Source organism: Lissotriton vulgaris, chromosome 5 (genome assembly GCF_964263255.1).
Source record: "Lissotriton vulgaris chromosome 5, aLisVul1.2, whole genome shotgun sequence".
In the NCBI taxonomy this organism is placed as follows: domain Eukaryota; kingdom Metazoa; phylum Chordata; class Amphibia; order Caudata; family Salamandridae; genus Lissotriton; species Lissotriton vulgaris.
The window spans coordinates 1,068,686,762-1,068,710,055 of record NC_141693.1 but is presented as its reverse complement, the minus strand read 5'-3'; positions in this window follow the sequence as shown (position 1 = coordinate 1,068,710,055).

The window sequence follows — 23,294 nt, the reverse complement described above, 5'->3', positions numbered from 1 at the left end:
CCTTGGGTCCCGGTCACGGTGTTCGGGAGGATATCGATACCTTGGATTACGGGGAGCGTGGCAGGCTTGCCCAGCGCTCCCAAACCCCTCTGTAGGTACTGCAGCGATAAGCAGCACACACAGTCGCTTTCCTCAGGGTGTAGCGCCCACTGGTCCTGGGGCGCTGGTCAGGGGGCAAGTTCAGTAGCAAGCCCTTGGAGATCGTTTCAACAGAGTTTGGCACAAAGTCTTGTCAAGTAGAAGTCTTCTCGCAGTCTTTCCTTTTTCCTCTCCTTCAGCAGCAAGGTACCAGACACAGGCAAGAGACGGCACTCTTCCTTGTCCTTCACGGTCCTTCTCGTCGGGCAGAGTTCCTTCTGTAGCCCAAACCGGATCTAATTTTCAAGGAGCAGGGCTCCTTCTTTTATACGGTATTTCTTTTGTTCTCCCAGGTCAGGGGGGCCTTTGCATAGCCACTTTCAGTCCTTGAGTACCCTGGTGGGTGTACTCCGGCTTCTGCTTTCAGTGTGAGGGGCAGGCGCATCAGACGCCCCACAGGAGGTGGAGCCAGCATTGTGCGGACAGGGGCCGCCAGAGTACCTTGTTGATGGGGCTTCGCCCTTCCTGGGCCAGGTGTCGGCTGAGTCATCAGTCGCTCCCCAGGAGGGTGGAGCCAGCATTGTGGTGGCAGAGCACAGCAAGATCCAGAGTCAAGAGCCACTCCTACCTCCCACTAAGGTGTAATCTGCGCATTCACCACCTGTCATCCCCCAGCCCTGTCACTCACACATCCCAGACAGTCAGATACACATACCAGCAGAGGTGGGCTGAAATGGTTAGGCAAGCAAACGCTAACTTTCTAAAAGTAGCGTTTGCAAACACAGGATTCTAAAATAAACTTGACTACAAGAAATATTTCATCATCCTGAGTTCAGGCATACTAAACACGACGCGCTACCATGCTCCTTGAGCCTGCTGGGATTATAGGGTGTAATAATTTCAGCAGCTCAGTCTGGCCTAATGGAAGCAGGTAGCCTTCAATAGTGAGATACGATTTTGGTTGTAAGTCACTACTAGGACATGCCACATACATCAGGGCCTGTCCTACCTTACACCTACAACGCACCCTGCCCGCAGGCCTACCATAGGGGTGACTAATATGTAGTCAAGGGAAGGTTCAGGGGCTGGCAAGTGGGTGCACTTGCCCAGCTAGCGTGACAGTACGAGACCGCACGCGGGTTCTGTGGTCGCAGTTCCCAGACACACCTTTACGGCTGCTTCGGTGGGTGGCGCAACCAGCGCTGCAGGCCCACCAGCAGTATTGGCATCTACAAGCCCCGGCACTCCTAGTGCACTTTACTAGGGACTAACAGTAAATCCAATGAACCAATCATGGATACCAATCGCATGTACAATTTACAGTAGGGAGCACTTGCACTGCGGCACGGGTCAGCCGTGGCGCAGTGCCCTGAGTATCGGAAAACCAGCAAAACATCGGAGGCACATCAGCAAAAAGTGGAAGGGAAACTCACGCCAAGGTGCCAGGTCTAACATGTGTCCCCTCCAGCTGAAATGTGGGGGGAACTACCCTTCCCCAGGGAGTTCCACATCACTAAGGCGGAAAAATCTGGACAGACCGTCAGCGTTGGCGTGATCGGTGCCAGGGCGGTGTTCCACCGTAAAGTCCATACTCTATAGAGAAATGGACCACCTCAACAGTTTCGGGTTCTCACCCCTCATTTGCATCAACCATCTGAGGGGCCTGTGGTCCGTCTGAACTCGGAAGTGAGACCCAAACAAGTAGGGTCTTAGCTTCTTCAGCGCCCAGACCACAGCAAATGCTTCACGCTCTATTGCACTCCACCTACTTTCCCGTGGAAGTAACCTCCTACTTATGAAGGCTACGGGTTGGTCAAAGCCCTCCTCAGTCATCTGTGAAAGAACAGCCCCTACACCATGCTCTGAAGCGTCTGTTTGCACTATGAATTCCTTGGAGAAATCAGGAGCCAGGAGCACGGGCGCCGTGCACATGGCAGTCTTCAGGGTGTCAAAAGCCTTCTGACAGGTGTCAGTCCAAATCACATTCCTGGGCTGCTTCTTCAAAGTCAGCTCTGTCAAGGGGGTCACAATCGTGCCATAGCCCTTGACAAACCTCCTGTAATAACCAGTGAGCCCCAGGAAGGCTCTCACTGCAGTCTGGGTCTTGGGGGGTTCCCAAGCCAGGATGGTCTCGATTTTGGGTTGCAAGGGTGCTACCTTGCCACTCCCCACTTGGTGTCCCAAGTACACCACGGAACCCTGCCCAATCTGGCACTTGCTGGCCTTGATTGTGAGGCCTGCTCTGCGCAGGGCCATCAACACTTCCCAGAGGTGTCGCAGGTGTTCTGGCCAGGTGCCACTGAACACCGCGATGTCATCCAGGTAGGCGGCACTGAACTCGTCCAGCCCAGCCAACACCTGGTTGACCAATCTCTGAAAGGTGGCAGGGGCATTCTTCATTCCAAATGGCATAACCTGGAACTGGAAATGCCCATCTGGTGTAGAGAATGCCGACCTCTCCTTTGCCCCATCGGTCAAGGCGATCTGCCAGTACCCAGATGTCAAATCAAACGTACTGAGGAACCGGGCAGCCCCTAGCCGATCAATGAGCTCATCAGCTCTGGGGATGGGGTGCGCGTCAGTCTTCGTGACTGAATTGAGTCCTCTGTAGTCCACACAGAACCGGAGTTCGGGTGTGGCTCCCGGCGCAGCAGCCTTTGGGAACAAGACCACGGGGCTGGACCAAGGACTGCTGGAAGACTCAACCACCCCCAGGGCAAGCATCTTCGAGACCTCCTCCTTGATGCAGGCCCGGACCCTGTCAGTTACTCTGTAAGCCTTATGCTTCACAGGTAAGCTGTCTCCAGTGTCCACATCATGGACGCACCAATCTGTGACACTCGGAACCAGGGAGAACAGATCTGGAAACTGCCCCAGCAACTGGCGGCAGTCTTCCTGTTGTTCGGGGGTCAGGGTGGGTGAGAGGTTAACTCCATCCACTGACCCATCTTTCTCACAGGCCACTAAGAGGTCAGGAAGAGGCTCCGACTCCTCCTCCATTCCATCATCAGTTGCCAACAACATGCCCACTTCGGACCTTCGCAAGTGGGGCTTGAGGCGGTTGACATGTAGGACCCTCAAAGGGTTCCTGGGCGTCTTCATGTCCACCAAGTATGTCACTGGGCTCTTGCGCTCCACAACCTCAAATGGACCTGTCCACTTATCCTGAAGGGCACAGGGCTCCACTGGGGCCCGGACATACACCTCTTGTCCAGGCTGAAGCTCGACCAGAGTGGCATTCTGGTCGTACCACCGCTTCATCTCCTCCTGGCTTGCTTCCAGATTTGCCTCGGCAAGTTGTCTGAAGCGCCTGGTTTGGTTTCTGAAGGCCAGCATGTAGCTATATACATTCTGGGGAGGTTTCCTGGGAGATTGCTCCCAGCCTTCCTTTACCAAACTCAGTGGTCCTCTCACGGGGTGACCGTACAGCAGTTCGAAGGGGCTGAACCGTAGGGACTTCTGTGGTACCTCGCGATATGCAAAGAGCAGGCATGGTAAGAGGACGTCCCACTTACGCCTCATCGGACCTTCTAGGCCCATGATCATGCCCTTCAGGGTTCGGTTGAATCTCTCAACCAACCCGTTACCTCGGGGATGGTAAGGTGTGGTGAACTGGTACGTTACGCCACACTCTTGCCAAAGGGACTTCATATACTTGGATATGAAGTTGGTCCCCCTGTCGCTCACCACCTCTAGAGGGAATCCTACTCGTGAGAAAATTCCCATCAGTGCACGTCCCACCACGGGGGCCGTCACTGTCCTCCGAGGGATGGCTTCAGGGTACCGGGTGGCGTGATCCACCAAGACCAGGATGAACCTGTTGCCCATGGCTGTCTTGGGGTCCAGAGGCCCAACGATGTCAATACCCACTCGCTGGAATGGCGTACCAACCACAGGGAAGGGTTGGAGGGGAGCCTTGTTCTTCCCTCCGGTCTTCCCACTTGCCTGGCAAGTCGGACAGGTTCTACAATGAGCGTCTGAGCTCTTGTGCATTTGGGGCCAGTAAAAGTGGGTGACAAGCCTGTCATAGGTCTTGTCCATCCCCAAATGTCCTGCTAAAGGCACATCGTGAGCCAGCCCCAGTAGGAAGGCTCTGAACTTCTGGGGTACCACCAGCACACGGGCTGACCCAGGTTCAGCAGCCTTAGGCTCTGAATACAGGAGGTCGTTCTCCCAGTACACATAATGTGTTTTGGCCTGAACACCATTGGCCTGGTCTGCAGCCTGCTCCCGCATACCCACGAGAGAAGGGCATTCTTTCTGCTCCTTGCAGAATTCCTCCCTGGAGGGTCCTCCTTCTTGCTGCCAATGGGTCAGCTCAGGCAGGTCCCCCAGTTCGGCGATCTGTTCCCCTGTAGGCTCCAGGGCATCCCCCTCAGGGTCTGCTTCCTCCTGGACAGTGGGAACTTCAGGGACCGGTTTCCCGCGCCCCCTGCGCCTTCTCCCTAAGGCCGGTTCCTGGGCCTCTCCTTCAGGCCCCAGGACCTCTTGATCACCCCTACTGGCTGCCATTGACCGGGTGGTCACGCACGCCCAGTCAGGCAGACCCACCATCCGCAGGTGAGTCGTTTTCTCCACCTTTTCTCAAGGGGAGTGCTCCAAGTCATTCCCTAGCAAACAGTCAACAGGCATGGTTTTTCTTACACAGACCTGCAGAGTACCAGAGACCCCCCCCACTCAAAGGGAACTTGAGCAATCGGACACTGACTCTCTGAATTATCAGCGTTGATAACCCTACAGTAGGCATGGGGTACAACCTGCTCTTGAGACACCAGGTGCTGCCTCACTGCAGTCACACTGGCTCCTGTGTCTCTAAGAGCCTCAGCTTCCTTGCCGTTGATGATCACCACCTGCCCATATTTCTTAGTGTTAGAGGGCAGGTAGTTCGTAGGGATCATCTCGCTGTCTCCTAGCGAGACTAGGGTCATGTGAACGGGATCTCCACCCCCCGGGACCATCACTTCTTCTCCTAAGTGAACACTAGTCACTTGACGGGGCGGAGCACCCGTGGGTGCGGGTTTTCCAAACAGGCGACACTTGGGGTCACTGGATATGTGCCCAGGCCCGTCACATTTGTAACAATTGAAGGGCCCCTTTGGAACAGGCTTACCTGTCAGGGCACCATTCTGCTTTGGGGGTGGGGGAGGCTGAGAACCTTGCTGCTGGTTCCCCTGGGAACTACTTTGGGGGCCTTTTTGGAACCCTTTCTGTTTCCCCCCCTTGTCCCCCCCACTCTTCTGCTGGGGACCCTGCCCACTCTTGGCGGAGTCTCCCACGGGACCCTTGTGGACCCTGGTGCTGAGCCAGCGGTCCGCCTCCTCAGCAAGCTTCCTCGGGTTGGACAGCTTGCTATCGATCAGGTGTTGGCGTAACTCAGGAAAACAGTGATCAGGCAAGTGCTCCCATGCAATTAAATCAAAGAGACCTTGAAAATCATTCACTTTGCTACCCTTCACCCAACCATCCAGTGCTCTGCAAAAGTAAGTCACATACTCCACATACGTATTCCCAGGCCGCTTAGTACATCCCCTAAACTTCTGTCTATACATTTCAGGGGTAAGCCCGTACCTGTTCATTAAAGCTTCTTTCATGTGGGAATAGGATCTCTGATTCTCAACGGGCAAATCTAGCAAGGTATCTCGCCCTTCGCTAAGGAACCTTCCCCACAACCCCGCTCCCCAATCCTTGTCAGGGACCCGGTGGGAGGACATGGCTACCTCGTATGCCCTAAACCACTGTCCTATGTCATCCCCCTTAAAGAACTCTTTAACTACGTCCTTAGGGATGTGCACTCTTGACTCTACCTGCACTGGCGATGTGCTGCCACCAGAGGGAGGACGATCCAAGCCTCTCTCTTTCAGACTTATCTCCCTCATTTTCACTTCGTAATCCATTTGGTGCTTTCGCTCTTCCAGCGCCATTCTTTTTGTTTCCAGCTCCAGTTGGATTTTCAATTCTGCCAGCTTTCTTTCGTGATTCCTTGTTTCTTTCCTGTCTGCCAGCTCCTCTGGCGACAGGCCTTTATCCAAGCTGTGCACGCTGTCTTGCCTTTCGAGATCCACCAGATCCCCAAGTGCATTCTGCTCCTCCGTTGCATCTTGCTCCGCGAGGGCGTCTTGATCCTCCGGGGCCTTTCTGGACTCTACCCAGGCTTTCAGGGCCTTGTAGAGCTGTGGCTTGTTCTTGCAACCGGTGTGTGGAACCTTGAGTTTCTTGCAAAAAAACTTCAGTTCCGTTCTGGAGTATTTATCCAGCTTTGTGGCGTCCCACTCCACCTCCAGCATCTCAGAGGTCGTGGACTCCGCTCCATCCAGGCTCTTCGTGCCCGGCATGGTTCTCACACTCGGAATCTTCTTTCGTCAAAAAGCAAAGTCTGTGGCTAAGTAACTGGACTGAAATCACTGTGCAATGGTCAGAAGTTAAGGTATAGATACTGCAAGTGTAAATTCGAAAATCCTCACCGCTGCGTCCAATGTAGGAAGGGGGAGGCTCTAGTTGGCGCAGTGAAACACTAGCGACAAGCAGGGACTCTCTCTTCCTCGTCAGGGCTGAGGGTTACCTTCCAGACAACCTCTGCTTACCCTCTAGGTAGTGTGGCTTAAGCAGTCGTAGGCTAATCTTTGGGGCACATAGGGTTAAACACTTGCAATATTACACCGTCACAACCAACCCACCACACAATGAGACCAAACTGTATTCTGTGAAAATATATCTCTTTATATAAATTCCAAGCAGGCTTGTGAATACAGTTATCAGGCTTTCAAATAGCGGTTTCAAGTTACTTAGTTCAAGTTGCCACAGTTCTTTCTAGCAATAAGAGTTCTTTAGGGCCTTCTGGCCAGTTCGACGAAGTTCTTGTAGAGCGGGCGGCTTCCAGGGGAGCTGTCCCACGTCGCGTTGCCTTCCCGGGGTCGCTGTTTGTTGCGGCTCTCAGCCGAGCAGGTCACGGGTCATCCGGGGCAGCGGTGTTCTGTGGCGGCAGGGTCCTTTCCTCGTCGTCCGCTCCGACCCTGGAGGCGGCGGCTGTTGTGGTGGCGGCCAGTGGCAGTACGGTCCCCAAGTGCAGGACGTACCCAGCCAAGGGCCGGTTGCAGCTGTGCGCTCACAGCTGAGCTGTCGGGCAGGATACCGACCAGGGGGGTTCTCACAGGGCGGCTGTCCGTCTTTGCAGGTGGGCTGACGGCTCGAAGCACAGTCAGCTCGGGAGCTTGGACCGGACGGGTCCTCCTTTGCTTTGCTCTCGGTTCCCGGTGCAGGTGCGGTCACGGTGTTCAGGCCAGCGGCGGCTGGACCTCACTTTGCTCTCGCTGTTGCCTTGGGTCCCGGTCACGGTGTTCGGGAGGATATCGATACCTTGGATTACGGGGAGCGTGGCAGGCTTGCCCAGCGCTCCCAAACCCCTCTGTCGGTACTGCAGCGATAAGCAGCACACACAGTCGCTTTCCTCAGGGTGTAGCGCCCACTGGTCCTGGGGCGCTGGTCAGGGGGCAAGTTCAGTAGCAAGCCCTTGGAGATCGTTTCAACAGAGTTTGGCACAAAGTCTTGTCAAGTAGAAGTCTTCTCGCAGTCTTTCCTTTTTCCTCTCCTTCAGCAGCAAGGCACCAGACACAGGCAAGAGACGGCACTCTTCCTTGTCCTTCACGGTCCTTCTCGTCGGGCAGAGTTCCTTCTGTAGCCCAAACCGGATCTAATTTTCAAGGAGCAGGGCTCCTTCTTTTATACGGTATTTCTTTTGTTCTCCCAGGCCAGGGGGGCCTTTGCATAGCCACTTTCAGTCCTTGAGTACCCTGGTGGGTGTACTCCGGCTTCTGCTTTCAGTGTGAGGGGCAGGCGCATCAGACGCCCCACAGGAGGTGGAGCCAGCATTGTGCGGACAGGGGCCGCCAGAGTACCTTGTTGATGGGGCTTCGCCCTTCCTGGGCCAGGTGTCGGCTGAGTCATCAGTCGCTCCCCAGGAGGGTGGAGCCAGCATTGTGGTGGCAGAGCACAGCAAGATCCAGAGTCAAGAGCCACTCCTACCTCCCACTAAGGTGTAATCTGCGCATTCACCACCTGTCATCCCCCAGCCCTGTCACTCACACATCCCAGACAGTCAGATACACATACCAGCAGAGGCGGGCTGAAATGGTTAGGCAAGCAAACGCTAACTTTCTAAAAGTAGCGTTTGCAAACACAGGATACTAAAATAAACTTGACTACAAGAAATATTTCATCATCCTGAGTTCAGGCATACTAAACACGACGCGCTACCATGCTCCTTGAGCCTGCTGGGATTATAGGGTGTAATAATTCCAGCAGCTCAGTCTGGCCTAATGGAAGCAGGTAGCCTTCAATAGTGAGATACGATTTTGGTTGTAAGTCACTACTAGGACATGCCACATACATCAGGGCCTGTCCTACCTTACACCTACAACGCACCCTGCCCGCAGGCCTACCATAGGGGTGACTAATATGTAGTCAAGGGAAGGTTCAGGGGCTGGCAAGTGGGTGCACTTGCCCAGCTAGCGTGACAGTACGAGACCGCACGCGGGTTCTGCGGTCGCAGTTCCCAGACACACCTTTACGGCTGCTTCGGTGGGTGGCGCAACCAGCGCTGCAGGCCCACCAGCAGTATTGGCATCTACAAGCCCCGGCACTCCTAGTGCACTTTACTAGGGACTAACAGTAAATCCAATGAACCAATCATGGATACCAATTGCATGTACAATTTACAGTAGGGAGCACTTGCACTGCGGCACGGGTCAGCCGTGGCGCAGTGCCCTGAGTATCGGAAAACCAGCAAAACATCGGAGGCACATCAGCAAAAAGTGGAAGGGAAACTCACGCCAAGGTGCCAGGTCTAACAGAATTTCTGGTGCCATCTTTGTTAAGCTTACCTTTTAACCAGTTGAGCTTTGCTTAGATGGTTCTAAGGTGGGCTAAATTTTATACGTAGCCGTAAGGGCTCCAACTTAGGCTGGCTACACCCCTCGTGCTCCTGATGATTCCTGGCTAGTCGATTATGCCACTTTCTTGGCAATATTTCAATGCATGTTTGTTTGCTGTGATACCAAGGCTTTTGCAGAAGTATCGGGGTTCTATAGATGCCATAATATAAGCTATCCAGTTGCGGCATATAGCTACAGAACAATTTGAGTTGAAAGAACCCAAATAACACGTCTCAGAAGAGGACATCAAGAACAAATCAAGTAGGATTTAGCACATGCTTCGCGTCCTGCTTTTGTGACTGAGTGGACTGCTGTAGTTTTACAGAGAGATCACATCTCCTGTGCTTGGTCTGAAGAACCTATCAAAATCAGAAGCACACAAAAAAATCATGTCAGTTAAAGAATGAGCTCACAGATGTTGCTTGGGGCCTTGTATTTTATTGTGCTTAGCAAATATCTAGTATTCCTTCATGTCCTTTAAGACCCACCAAACCATACTGAAAGCATTTTGAGAAAGACCATGTCAGTGTTACTGGTGCTCCTGCACTTTTTCTTCTTTGTGTCTATTCAGGAGGATTGTGGGTGCTGCCTGCAAGTGCCAGCATTTCTGGACTCAGAAGCTACCGACAAGCATAGACCAGGCCTGCGTAAAACACACCACAATACATGAGAGAAAAGAGCATATTTGGTATAGGTAAAGGATGGTGCATTGTTTGCCTCAGATCATATATATGTCCAAGCAAGCCCTTATTGGTTACCTTTGGAGAGCACAAATGCATTGTTTTGTTTAATGTCATTGCTGCTTTCTATCATTGTGTGATTTTTTGATTGCCTTGGCTTGTATGCCATAACCAAAACATTAACTGAGTGTCTAAGATCACAGTCGTCAATTCTATCTTCTGTCATGAGTATTGAAGTTTGCCATCTGATTATTGGTCCGCATCTGAATCTAAAGAAGAAGAAAAATAAGATGACAGATCTGCTTCTGGTCCTGGTGTCCCTGAGCCAGTTGAAGGTGAATCTACATCTGGGCATAAGCATCTTAAAGGCAATCAGCTATCTAACAAGATAGCCCATGAAGTCAAGCCTTCAAAAATCCTTTCATAGCACTTCATCAGGAGCACTGAAGGTGACTAGGCAACAAATCAGGTCTTAATACCCTGTAGAGAAAGCTATGGTTCAACATAAACAGATAAAAGCTCAGTTATTCCCAGCAGTATGCACTCTTGTAAGAAACGAACTATTTCACCGAGGCCCTTTCTATTTACATAATAATGCATTTGGAAGCTGTGATCAGTTCCAGCCCAGACATCCTGTCTGGCGAAGCTCTGAAAGAAGAATACACCTTCCTAGAAAGCTTACTGACTTACGCTAAACTAACTTAACATCAAACCCTGGGACTGTCAAGAACTAAGCCACAATACGTTGCCGAGGTGTCTCGTGTACCTATAAAAGACTGCCAATGTGTGAATATCTTGCTGGGAAAGAACCAACACAGGCCGTACTCCTAGAAGGTAACCAGACATCAATCTCATTCCAGGAGGTCTCTATCTGTGATTAGTCCACTTACCATCAGGTGGCTCCAGTTCAGAGATGAACCCCTTCTTGTTCTAATAGTATACAAAGAGACTCTGATCAGCACACCACTGCATCACAACTCCTCTGGCTTCTTCCTGCTGTTGGGGTCTTTGTTCTTGCCCCGCTCCAGCCCTTCTCCAGGTGCTGCTCCATCTCCTGCACAAGCTTTGATCTAGTCTTGACAGATCCACCTTAGTCCCAGTCCTGACAGCCTCAGCTCTGCTGCCGTCTTCCCTGCTTTAGGTCCAGTTCTGATCGTATATATGCCTAAACCTTCGGGCTTGCAAGAACTATCCTACAATTGGAGGTTTTTTGTGTGTGTTCAGTATTTTGCTCCTGGTACTCCAATAGGGCATCCTCTCTGTAACCTTATGAGATATATTGTGTGGCTTCCAGAATGGGTTGACCAATCCTCAGAGCCTCTAAAAAAGAGATAAAGAGCAGTCTCTTCATTCAGCACTTGACACCATCACATTTATATCAGCCTGTGGGCAGCCCAGCACAGTATGGAGTGATTACTGGTAAAAGCACCTGAAAAATATATGCTTTAGATTGGAAAAGAAAAAAAAAACTTTTATCAATAGCATCCACTTTTCAGATGTGTTTTCTAAGGTCAATCCCTAAGGTTGCTGAGCAAACAAGCACTGGCAAAGCCAATACGTTGGATGTCATGTGCATGACCTATACATATGCTATAGAATCATCAAACCTATTGGCTTTCTCAATTCTTGCTGTTGCTTTTTTCATATACCTATAGTGTCATCACATGTTATGTTATGTTATGCTACATACATTTGTATTGCGCGCAGCTGCCCCAGCTAAGGGGCTTCCTGGCGCATGGCAGGTAATATGCAACACCTACAGGGAACACAACAGAAGGAAAGATAAAGGCAATTTATTAAAACAGAAAGGTTTTTAAAACTTTACGGAAGACTAAAAGATCATCTAGCAACCGCATCTCTACTGGAAGGGAGTTCCAGAGCTCGGCCGCTCTGACCCAGAAGGATCGACCACCAACCCGACACAGCCTGTATCGGGGGATCACTGTAAGTGCTTGACCCAACGATCTCAAGGACCGGGTAGGCACATACCAGGACAAAAGGTCCGCAAGAATTTTAGGACCCACACCCCTCAAAATCTTGAACGCCAAACACAGCACTTTAAACTGGATTCTTGCCCTGATAGGCAACCAATGCAGTGATCTCAATGTGCCGGAGAGGGAACATGTACGAGGTAAGCCAACAATGGCTCTCGCCGCGGCATTCTGGACGCGTTGGAGGCGGGTAACCTCCGCTGAATTGGTCCCTACCAGAAGCGAGCTAGCATAGTCCAGGCGAGATAGCACTGTAGCCTGGACTATCAGTTGCCTGGTACGATGGTCAAAAAACTTCAGGACGGGATCCAACGACCGTAGGATACCAAAGCAACAGGCCGCGGTTCTCTTCGTATGACCCACCAAACTGAGTGCAGGATCCATCCATACTCCTAGGTTCTTTAATTCTGTGACCGGAATGGGGGCCGGCCCCAGCTCCGCGGGCCACCACCTGTCCCCCCATAGCTCCGATCTCCTACCGACGATCATGATCTCCGTTTTCTTTGCGTTGAGCTGGAGACAGTTGTTCTTCATCCAGCTCGCCACCGCTCTAAGTCCACTCTGAAACCTGGGGGCATCCCTGTCCGCATCCCCGCTGATCGTCGTAACCGCTAGCTGAGTGTCGTCGGCATATGAGACCATGGTCATGCCCCATTGCTTGACGACCTCAGCCAGCGGTCTCACGTATAGATTAAACAGAGTGGGACTCAGCAAGGAACCTTGCGGCACCCCCTGTTTCAAAGGATGGAATTGGGACTGGAACGGTGGGATGGCAACGCTAAAGAAACGATCGTCTAGGAAAGACCGGAACCACTGGAGGGCAGGGCCACCCAGCCCAATCTCCTCCAGGTGATGCAACAGGATAGGATGCGAGACAGTGTCAAAGGCGGTGCTCAGATCTAATAACACGAGCGCCGCTGTCTGCCCCGCATCCATCACCGTGCGAAGATGTTCAGCCATGGAGAGAAGGGCGGTCTCCATGCTGTGGCCGGCACGGAACCCGTTCTGGGTGGGATCCAAGATGTTAGCATGGATTAGGTGGGGCGAAAGAACTTTGTTGACATGGGCCTCCAACACTTTGGTCGGCCACGGGAGCAAGGAGATAGGTCAATAGTTTTCGGGTTTCTCTGGATCCAGCGAAGGCTTCTTTAAGATGGGAGAGACCACCGCCCGTTTCCAGCTGGCGGGTACCATGCCCGACTCCAACGAGAGGTTAATCAAGGAGTGTACCACGGCCCGGCCCACAAACGACTGATCTCTAAAAAGAGTCGGTCTGAGCGGATCAGCGGGGGACCCTGATTTAACCTGCTGAGCCAAGAGGTCAAACCCCTCAGATGACAACGGGGGCAGCACGTGCAAGGTGGTATCTCCAAAGATGTTGATTGGAGACTCAACTGGAGGCCCTGTATAGGGAAAGGTCTTATAGATGTTTTGGACCTTTTCCAGAAAAAACAAAGCAAGAGCCTCACAGTGAGTGGTGGAGCCAGTCGTAGGAGCACAGGCTCGCTTTGCTAAAAGATCCTTCATCACTTTGAAAATGGTTTTGGAGGGTTTGGAGCTGTTACCGAATTCAGCAGCGTAATAAGCTGCCCGGGCTCGGCAAACAGCCCGATGGTAAGTTTTGACGGAGGCGAGATAAATTGCTTTTTTCCCGTTATCGTACGCCTTACGCCAAGCCCTCTCCGCTCGCCTACAACTACCCTTGAGTGTACGTAAGGCGCCATCGTACCACGGGCTTGACTCCCTGGAGCTGATCTTACAAGCGGTGATAGGGATAAGGGCGTCAAGCGCCTTGGAGATCCAGGAGCAGAACCTATCGTAACCTGTGTCAACAGTTACCAGAGGTTCTAATGGCTCCGCGGCGAGGACACAATGTAAATCCTCTAGCCGTAATTTACTCCAATGCCGCCTCGCGACCAACTTTGCAGGGAGAGTGGTAATCATTCCCGGCAAGGGGGTACAGATGGCAAGCAAAGAGTGGTCCGTCCAGCCAAGGGGAGTAACGGCGGTGACAGAAGCGTCTGCCAGGTTGGTAAAGAACGGATCTAAAGTATGGCCACCTGTATGAGTAGGCTGCCGAACCAATTGCACAAGCTGGAGGGCCTCCAGGTCAGCAAGGAGACCGCTTACCGTAGGGATGTTGAGATTATCAAAGTGTAAGTTAAGGTCTCCCAAGATGCAAAAGTTGGGACAACCTACCGCCAAGGAACTGACCACATCGGGGAAGGCAGCTCTAAACGCCACATCACTGCCAGGGGGGCGATAGACCACCATCCCGAGAGTGAAAAATGTGGGGTTACCAGGATCTTAAACACCGCACTCTTACACCCCGCAATGGTCAGACCAGACCAGCTGCAAGTGAGACTGGAACGCATGGCAAGAGCAATGCCCCCTCCCCTGGTAGACCGATTAAGGGTAAAGACAGAAAAGTCAGAGGGGAATGCCAGATTGATAATAGCCGCATCGTCGTCCTTCAGCCACGTCTCTGTGATGGCCACGATGTCCGGGGCCTCTTCCTGGATCAGGTCAAGCACGTCCTGATGATGCTGCACCAAAGACCTGGCATTAAGACTGAAGATGCGAAGGGCGTGCTCGGGGCAATTGCTGCCAGGAGCAACCGTAGGATTTTCCTGAAAGATCGAGGTTGGAGAATCCAAAGTCCACCTGCCGCAGGCACAATGATAGGGGCCAGCTAAAGGATGTAAAGGAAGAAGACTGCAACTTACAGTCGAGCGTCCTATGTCCCGTAGAGTTTCGCTGGAATACACGAACATAGCAAGAAATGCCGCGACCACCTCTCCCAAACAACAGGAGCCCGCTGCGCCCAGCGCGTCCAAGGCGCGGACGGGCGCAGACGGGCAGGACTCAGGCATGTTATCATGATGACCTTTGTGTCACGTAAGTGTTCTCTTATCTACATATAGTACATTTGCAGATACACAAAGTGTAATATGGTTATTTATGGTCCATCATAAAGAGTGTGGAGAACTGTTATGAATTAGTAGTGATAGGGTATACATGTAAATTGGATGTAAACCTCTCTGTGACTCTCTGGACGCTGTACTCCCTTTTCGTCTCCAAGAGCAGAACTTTCTCATTCACAAGACAGATGCAAGACAATGGCATTTTTGAGACAACAGCCGCATGCCCAGATGTTTATGAAAATATATTCAAAGATGGGCATTAACAAAGTACTATTGCTTGATATTCTATGGCTATTAAAAATAAAGGTGTTTGCCCTGGTACTCCACCCGCATCTGGCCACGGAAACACTAGAAAATAGAAAAAGTGATGCAGAGGAATCGATCTGACGATCTTTTATATTAGAAGGACACTTAAATTAATCCGTCAACTAGAATATATATCCAAAAGATTCCTTTATATATTAAAAAACCATATACCAGTATGTGGTCCAAAGTTGTGTTTATATTTGTATTCATATATTTTTTTAAAACAATCAATATACAACATATATACATTCAATTCAATATACAAAAACAATCCCAAGCACATCTGTACATAAATATATACAATTCCTGTTTACCCTATTACTGTGGATGCAAAACACGATTTTTTAGGAAACACAATGATTATCTTTTGCAATCCAGACAAGTGAAGATATCCCATCTACATAGACACAGCTAGAGAGAAAGCACTTAAACCCTCTTCACTCTTTAGGTTGTGCTGAGTAATTCCTTTTTGCATATATTTCAGATTTGTGGGGCTTCTCCCAAAGTATATGTCGATGCGTTTCAGCACGAATACGTAGGGCCTCATTAGAACTGGGGTGAACAAAAGGAAACTTTCACGGTATAATTGAGGCGTGCCGTTTAAGGTTCCTGGGAAGAGACCTCACGTGTAGCAAAAGAATTGGTCTCTCTCTCTGTTTGTATTTCCAACATATTAAATATTGTTCATGAATGCTGGTGTCAAACATATGAAGAATTGTCTGAGGCGGAAATGACTCAATAGCGATAGCAGTTCCACCTTAGACAATTCTTTGTATGTTTGACACCAGAATTCATGAACAATATGTAATAAGCCGTCATCAAGTTATGGCTGATAACATATTTATGCCAAAAATGCTCCTGTCAATTGGATACTTTAAGCAAAAGTATCCTTTAAGCAAAAGTATCCATGTCAAGCCGAGAGAGGAAGGGGGATACAGGAGGAATCTGGAATCTAAATTCAATGGGCGGTGCTCCATTAGGCGATAGAGACATGACTATTGCGGCACCATCAGACCTATGTTGGATAATTTAATGAACACCCTCAAAAAGCAGCCTATGATCGAAGCTTGTGACCTGCATATCTATGGTCATGCAGTACGGTATCTGATCAGAGTTTAGTGTGATATCAAAAACAGCCATGTATTGAGCATAGTTTGAATGTAGAACCATTTACTGCCTTGACTTGTCCAATGCTCAAACTGAGGCTAGTCCTCTCCAATGGACATCTGAGCTCAACTTGAATCCACACCAGCACAGAGGTCAGGCGAGTCTGGAGCCCACTACAGCCTTGTCCATAAAACACCACGGAGCCCAACGCAGCAGAATCTCTTGTCCAGATGAGAATAAGTCTAAGCCCAGTGAGCAGCCCATCGCATCAATGAGCTCAGCATAGCCAGGTTATCACAGCTCGGCACTAACCAAGCCCACCACCACCCTGCTGGACAACCTCGCAAACCTGGGACTCAAGCAGCTGGTCACCACCCCCACCCACTACGCTGGACACACACTCGACCCCGTCTTCTCTTCCAGCAAGGACATCGCCTTCAGCCACGCCACCGGACTCCACTGGACGGACCACAGCTGCGTCCACTTCAGCTTCAGAAGGACCACGATCCACCACCACCAGCAACAGGTTGCACGCAGAAGCTGGAACAAGATCACAGCCGACCAGCTCACGACCTCCCTGAGCATGAACCCTCCCACCAGCGCAACGAACCCAAGCCAGGCGGCCACCAACCTCGCGAAGTGGATCAGCAACTCCGCAGACGACCTCGCCCCTCAGAAGACCCCGCCTAGCAGACCCAGTAGCAAGAAAGCCCCATGGTTCACCGACGAACTCAAGAGCTCCAAGAAGAACTGCCGAGCCCTCGAGAGAACCTGGTGCAGAGACCCAACTCCGGACAACATGACTGCCCTCAAGCTCGCCACCCGAAAACACCACCAACTCATCCATGCCACCAAGAAAACCGCATTCAAGGAACGACTGGACAACAACGCACACAACAGCAAGGAACTCTTCAACATCGTCAAAGAGCTCTCCAACCCCAATGCCGGAAACAACGACATCACCCCTTCGTAAGACCTCTGCAACTCCCTCGCCTCCTACTTCCACAACAAGATCGCGGACATACACAACAGCTTCAGCACTCAACCGACGCACGCCACGACCGAGCCACCGCCCCCCACCACCACCCTCCGCGCCTGGACCCCGATCAGCACCAAAGACACCGTCCGCACGATGAACTCCATCCACTCCGGATCTCCGACCGACCCCTGCCCTCACCACGTCTTCAACAAGGCCGACGCTGTCATCGCTCCCCACCTGTGGGACATCATCAACACCTCCTTCGACACCGCTACCTTCCCGGAAAGCTGGAAGCATGCCGAACTCAGCGCCCTACTCAAGAAGCCATCAGCCAACCCCACCGACCTCAAGAACTACCGCCCCATCTCGCCGCTCCGGTTTCCTGCTAAAGTCATCGAGAAGACCGTCAACAAGCAGCTGGCCGCCTTCCTCGAGACCAACGGATCCCTCGACCTCTCGCAGTCTGGCTTCCGGGCCAACCACAGCACCGAGACCGCCCTGATCGCAGCCACCGATGACATCCGAGCTCTGCTCAACAACGGAGAAACAGTGGCCCTCATCCTCCTAGACATCTCCGCGGCCTTCAACACTGTCTGCTACCGTACCCTAGTACAGCGCCTCAGCAACGCGGGAGTCCAGGAGAAGGCACTGGAGTGGATCATCTCTTTCCTCGCCGGAAGGACACAGAGAGTCCGCCTCCCCCCGTTCAGATCTGAAGCCACCAAAGTCATCTGCGGCGTTCCTCAAGGCTCCTCGCTCAGTCCAACCCTCTTCAACGTCTACATGAGCCCCTTCGCAGACATCGCACGCCAGCACAACCTCAACATCATCTCCTACGCCGACGACACGCAGCTGATTCTCTCCCTCACCAACGACCCCGCCACCGCCAGAGCCAACCTTCACGAAGGGATGAAAGAGGTAGCCGAATGGATTAAGAACAGCCGCCTGAAACTGAACTCGGACAAGACGGAAGTCCTCATCCTGAGATCCTCACCCTCCGCCTGGGACGACTCCTGGTGGCCCCCCGCCCTAGGCAGCGCACCCAAACCAACAGACCACGCACGCAACCTGGGCTTCATCCTGGACTCCTCCCTCTCCATGACCAAACAAGTCAACGCCGTCTCCTCGTCGTGCTTCAACATCCTGCGCATGCTACGTAAGATCTTCCGGTGGATCCCCACCGAGACCAAGAAGACAGTCACCCAGGCCCTCGTCACCAGCCGTCTGGACTACGGCAACTCCCTCTACGCCCGAACCACCGCCAAACTCCAGAAGAGACTCCAGCGGATCCAGAACGCCTCAGCACGACTCATCCTGGACATCCCCCGTCGCAGCCACATCTCCGGACACCTGAGAGACCTGCACTGGCTCCCGTTCAACAAAAGAATCACCTTCCGACTCCTCACCCACGCACACAAAGCCCTACACAACCAAGGCCCAGGATACCTCAACAGCCGCCTCAACTTCTACGCTCCCAAACGCCAGCTTCGATCGACCGGCCACGCCCTCGCCGCCGTCCCCCGTATCCGAAGAGCCACCACAGGGGGACGGTCCTTCTCCTACCTCGCCGCCAAGACATGGAACTCCCTCCCGACCCGCCTCCGCCTTACCCAGGACCACCTCGCCTTCAGGAAGCAACTCAAGACCTGGCTGTTCGAGCAGTAGCGGACACCCCTCCCCTATCGCCTTCAGACCCTCTGGCGTTTGCATAGAAACAGACAAATTGCTAGAACTTCACATTGTAGAAATATTTGGACACTAACTTAGGGCCTCATTACGATGCCATTGCAGTGAGAATAAGACTGCATGCCATGAATCGGTGGTCCCGCCCACCTCATTTTGATAAGACCACTGTGTAGGCAGTCAGAACCTGCCTTTTTCTGCTGCGGCTCGTGCTGCGGCCTGGAAAAGGGCCACAGCCCAAGTGGCAGTAGAAAAGGGCATTTTTCAAACATCCATGCACCATGGGCCAGGCACCATGAGGTGTCTGGCACACAGTGCATGAATGTATGGGGGCACTATATGTGGCCCCTGGCCACTTAGAAGTGGCCTATGGAGACTGGGGCACTGCTTGGGGACCCCAAAGTCCCTTTCCAGTTGCCTTTCCATGGCAGTGGGACCGCCATGAAAAGTCATTCGGAAAAAGGGATATTGTGACCCTGACGGCAGTGCCTAAGTAAGCACCGCCTTCATTCAGGATAACAACTCTGACAGGCACCATTGATCCTGTCGGAGGCTGCAGTATGTCCACCAAGATTCAAGGGTCCAGCTGCCTGCATCGTAATGCAGCAGTCGGCCCAAAGGGACCGCCACCAATGGCCTGTCAGTGGCGGTACCACCGGCATTGTGATGATGCCATTAGACTGTCTTAAATGTCCACATTGTGACTGCTGGTAGGATCATCCAGAAGGTGGTCGTGAGTTATAATGAATGGATGAACCTCGTAAATTTTTAATCATCAAATGGTGATCATGACATGAAAGCCCTACTCAAAGCATGTCATTCATGCCTTAAATGCTACATATTGGAAACTAATATGTATTTTTTTTTATCTTTAATTTTTAGTTTATTAGAAAGAGCAGAGAAAAATAACAGCAGCAATCCCGCACATCGTCCCACGCAGGGGGCATAAGTATAGGCAATTAGCAACAGTGTTAAGCAACAGCAGGCTGCCATCGGGCAGAGCAGAAGGCCAGTGTCATAGGGCAAAGGAGCAGTTTAGGCTCGCATACAGCACCAAAGAACCATTGAGGTAGTCATGTAACCGCCAGTGGCGAAGCCGCACGTGCACACAAATTATCGTGCCCGGATCTGAAAGGCCTTATCTTCTGTATGGGTGCCTCAAACAAGTATTTAACAAAAGGCAATAACCCCCCCACCCCACCCCTCCCACCCCCCCTTAGTGGTGGTGACAACAACATTCAGCAATCAATCAATGTGGTTCCTCTATTAGATCTGAAATAAATGGACCGCTCGTATGCAGGATGGGCAAACTGAGATGGTAACCCCTTTGAAAGAAAGCGGACCAAGGGGCCCCAGCGGTACTGGAAGTTTTTGAAGTTGCCCAGGAAGATGTCCGCCACTCGTTCCATGCTAAGTAGTTTCCATAGTTTTGCGTGCAATAGGGAGATTGCCAGAGCCTCCGCTTTTTTCCAGGCTGACGCTAGGGTAAGTTTGGCAGCTCTAAGACAGAGCCACAGGATTTGTTTATCCGCATGCGTCTGATGTTCAAGAAGTGGGTCTCGGAGGCCCAGGAGCACACAGGCTATAGAGTCCTCCACCGGATAACCAAGGATCTCCTTAACATGGGAAAGGATCTCCTCCCAGTATGGTCGAATAATCGGGCAGTCCCACCAAATGTGGCGGAAATCCCCAAGCAAGCCACAGCCCCTCCAGCATCTATCAGAAGTAGTCGGGAATATACGATGAAGCTTGGACGGGTACAAGTACCAATCCACAAGCGTCTTAAGGTGGGCCTCTCTCAGGTCCAGCTAGTGGTTGTGCGCGGCAATATCGCGCCAGAGTGCCGACCACTCCCTGTCCGAAATGTCCCACCCCAGGAGCTCTTCCCATTGTTCCATATAGCGGGGGCGAGGCGACACTGCCGAGGTAAGTAATAGCTGGTAAAGAAAGGATATGAACTCCTTCATGGCTGAAGTCCGGAGGATGAAAGCCTCAAAAGGCGAGGGAGGCCTCGTAGCTGAATCGAGGACTCTGGGAGAGGTGGCCCAGTCCAGCAGCTGGACATGGTGGAATCGCTCCGACGGAGGGACTTCATAGTCCCTCATACAATTATCAAAGGTGAGCGGAGTATAACCGTGGAACAGGTGGGTCAAAGCCCTGCATCCCCCCTCCCTCCACACCCTGAAAGGGCCCTCCTGTAGCGCCGGTGGAAAATCCGGGTTAAAGTGTATAGGTGTGAAAGGAGATGGAAAGGTAGTCCAACGCTCGTCAGTGGCCAACGTGTCCCAGACCTTTAAGGTGGTACTGGTGGGAGTACTAATGTAGGCGTTCAGGGGCCTGTCTTCCTTGGGTTTCCAGGCCAGGTCCCAGATAGATCTACCCGCGACACTCCTGTCCATGTGTAGCCAGTGTTTCTCCGAAGGTCTGCTGGGACCATTCCACCAGTACTCTTAGTTGTGATGCTTTGTGATACAAATGCATATCCCGATTTAGAACATAAGATTTGTCATAATTGACCTTGAAGCCTGCCACCTCCTCAAAAGCGCGATAACACCTCCTGGACATGTGGCAGAGAGTGTGCCAGGTCCATAATCGAGAGTAGCACATCATCCGCAAATAGAGAAATTTTGTGCTGCTCCCCAGTAAAGGGAAGACCCCGTATGTCCTCGTGCTCCCGCACTGCTAACGCCAATGGTTCAATGCTCAGGGCAAAGAGCAAGGGGGAAAGAGGACAGCCCTGCCTGGTACCACGCGAGTGCGAGAAAAATGCAGACATATGGCCGTTCACCGACACTCTAGAGCGGGGGTTGCTGTAGTTCGCTTTCACCATCGAGAGGAACTTATCCGAGAAACCAAAAGCAGCTGAAGTGTGGAACAGGAAGCCCCAGTTCACACGGTCGAAGGCTTTTTCAGCATCGAGGCCTACTAGTACTGCTGGGATCTGGAATCTGTTAGCTTTCTCTATCAGGTGGACCACCCGCCTAGTATTATCATGGGTCTGACGACCCTTAATAAATCCAGATTGGTCCGGATGTATGAGTGCCGGCATCAGATCTTGAAGCCTGCTAGCAATAATCCAGGAATACAGCTTGGCGTCGATATTGAGGAGGGCTATCGGGGGATACGAAGAGCACTGAGCAGGGTCCTTCCCGGGTTTAGGTATAATTGAAATGACGGCCTCAGCTAGCGAGCCAGATGCGGCGCCGGATTCAGCCATATCATTAAAAAGGGAGACCAGAAAATCGCACACCTCAGTGGCAAACGTCTTGTAAAAAAGGGTGGTATAGCCATCCGACCCAGAGCTTTGTGGAGTTTCAGGTTCTTAATGGCATCAAGCACTTCGTCGCGAGTGAACAGGGCAGCTAGCAGATCGTTCCATTCTTGTGAAACCTGCGGTATGGGCAGATCCCGTTGATATTCCCGCTAGGCCTCGGAATCTAGCGTGTCCCCCGCATAGAGGTCCGAGTAAAAGCGGCCAAAGAGGCCAGCCTTAATCTCATCACGGTGCTGTATCTCTCCCATCAAATCTTGAACCCCTCCTATGTAATCCCGTTCCGTTTTCTCTCTAAGTTGGCGAGCCAGGTGTCTCCCCACCTTATTCCCTTGGGAGTACGAAAGGTGTCGTAGTCTTAGCAAGGTGAATTCCGCTCTATTATTGTAGTGGGCCCTCAGTTTCCCCCTAATCGCCGTCAAGGGGCGGAGGGTCAACCTAGATGGATTTAGTTTGTGCGCCTGCTCAAGGGCTGCAAGTTCTATTTCCAACTCCTCTCATTCCTTTCAACGCATCTTATTGAGGTTAGCATTAAGGGCAAAGCAGATGCCCCTGAGTGACACCTTAAAGGCGTCCCAGGTAGTGGATATAGAAGTATCGGACACAGGGTTGAGAGCAAAAGACTACCTAATAGCCTTCCGTAATTCCTTGCTTGAGGTTTCGTCCCTAACAACTGCCGCCAGGAAGTACCACTTTCGAAGACCGTCACCTGCCGGTGACCAGCGAAGTCCGAGCACGAGTAGACTATGATCAGAAACAGATAGCGGGAATATGCTAGCGTCGCGGACATCTCCCCTGAGGGCCTGACCAAGAAATATGTGATCCAGGCGAGAGTAGGAGTTGTGGACATGGGAGAAAAAGGTGTAATCTCGGGATAGGGGGTGCATGGAACGCCATCCATCGATTAAGCCTAGGTCACCAAGAAGCCGCTGTGTCTCAGCAGAGAACAATCCTGCAGCAGCCCTCTGGGCTCCAGAGCTATCCATCTCTCTACTCCACACTAAGTTAAAGTCCCCCAGCAGAAACAGGTGTCCCTCAACAAAGTCACCTATCTTCCGCAGCAGACCCTGAAGAAAGCCATTTTGTCCCGCATTGGGGGCATACACCACCACAAAAGTGCTCAGTCTACCATGGACCAGACCCTTCACCATCAACCAACGGCCCTCCTTATCGCTGCGCACATCCATAGGCTGAAAATAAAGGGCCGCCCGAAAGAGAAGAGCCACTCCCCTGTGTTTCGTAGAGGCAGATGATCTATCTATGAGGGAGAAATGCTTGTGCCGAAGGCGAAGTTAGTCTCTACGTGCCAAGTGAGTCTCCTGGAGACCCACGATATCAAGCTGGTGAT